Below are 1,559 nucleotides of genomic sequence, written 5' to 3' on the forward strand. Positions count from 1 at the left end.
AAGGCTACACGTTTAGACGTACACGCCACACCAATTCTTTTCAAGTTACAACGTGTAGTTTTGGAGATATAAGCTAATTTTGTACGATGCGTTATTTCTTCTCCTAAAGTGTTTCCAATACGTATGTATTAGTCTTTACTCTGCAAAACTGTATTTCCTTATAACGTGGTATTCTTACATATTCTTTCGAGAGAAAAGTCTCCTGTGCCTTCTCTTTTGAGGCTACACACTTAGACATACACGCAACACGAAAGCTTTTCGAGTTACAACGTGTTGTTTAGGAAAAACAAGATAATATCCCACGATGCTGGATTTCCTTAAAACGTGATTTTCTGAAAAATTTTGACTAAAGAAAATTCTCTTTTGCGTTCTCTTTTAAGGCTACACATTTAGTCGTACATGCCACACCAATTCTTTTCGAGTTACAACATGTAGTTTAGGAGATACAAGCTAATTTTGTACAATGCGTTATTTCTTCTCGTAAAGTGTTTCCAAAACTTACATATATGACTTTACTCTGCAAAACTGTATTTACTTATAACGTGGTATTCTTACATATTCTTTCGAGAGAAAACTCTCCTGTGCCTTCTTTTTTGAAGCTACACACTTAGACATACACGCAACACAAAAGCTTTTCGAGTTACAAAGTGTTGTTTAGGAAAAACAAGATAATTTCGCACGATGCGGGATTTCCTTAAAATGTGATTTTGTGAAAAATTTTGACGAAAGAAAATTCTCCTTGGGGTTCTCTTTCAAGGCTACACGTTTAGACGTACACGCCACACCAATTCTTTTCAAGTTACAACGTGTAGTTTTGGAGATACAAGCTAATTTTGTACGATGCGTTATTGCTTCTCCTAAAGTGTTTCCAATAAGTTCATATTTGTCTTTACTCTGCAAAACTGTATTTCCTTATAACGTGGTATACTTACATATTCTTTTGAGAGAAAACTCTCCTGTGCCTTCTCTTTTGAGGCTACACACTTAGACATACACGCAACACGAAAGCTTTTCGAGTTACAACGTGTTGTTTAGGAAAAACAAGATAATTTCCCACGATGCGGGATTTCCTTATAATGTGATTTTCTGAAAAATTTTGACGAAAGAAAATTCTCATTTGGGTTCTCTTTTGAGGCTATACGTTTAGATGTTCATGCTACACCAATTCTTTTTGAGTTAGTACGTGTAGTTTAGGAGATACAAGCTAATTTTGTACGATGCGTTACTTCTTCTTTTAAAGTGTTTCCAAAACGTACATATATGACTTTACTCTGCAAAACTGTATTTCTTTATGACGTGGTATTCTTACATATTCTTTCGAGAGAAAACTCTCCTGTGTCTTCTCTTTGGAGGCTACACACTTAAACATACACGCAACACGAAAGCTTTTCGAGTTACAAGGTGTTGTTTAGGAAAAACAAGATAATTTCGCACGATGCGGGATTTCCTTAAACAGTGATTTTCTGAAAAATTTTGACGAAAGACAATTCTCCTTTGGGTTCTCTTTTGAGGCAACACGTTAAGACTTTCATGCCACACCAATTCTTTGCGAGTTACAA

This window comes from Apodemus sylvaticus, chromosome 20 (assembly GCF_947179515.1).
Source record: "Apodemus sylvaticus chromosome 20, mApoSyl1.1, whole genome shotgun sequence".
In the NCBI taxonomy this organism is placed as follows: domain Eukaryota; kingdom Metazoa; phylum Chordata; class Mammalia; order Rodentia; family Muridae; genus Apodemus; species Apodemus sylvaticus.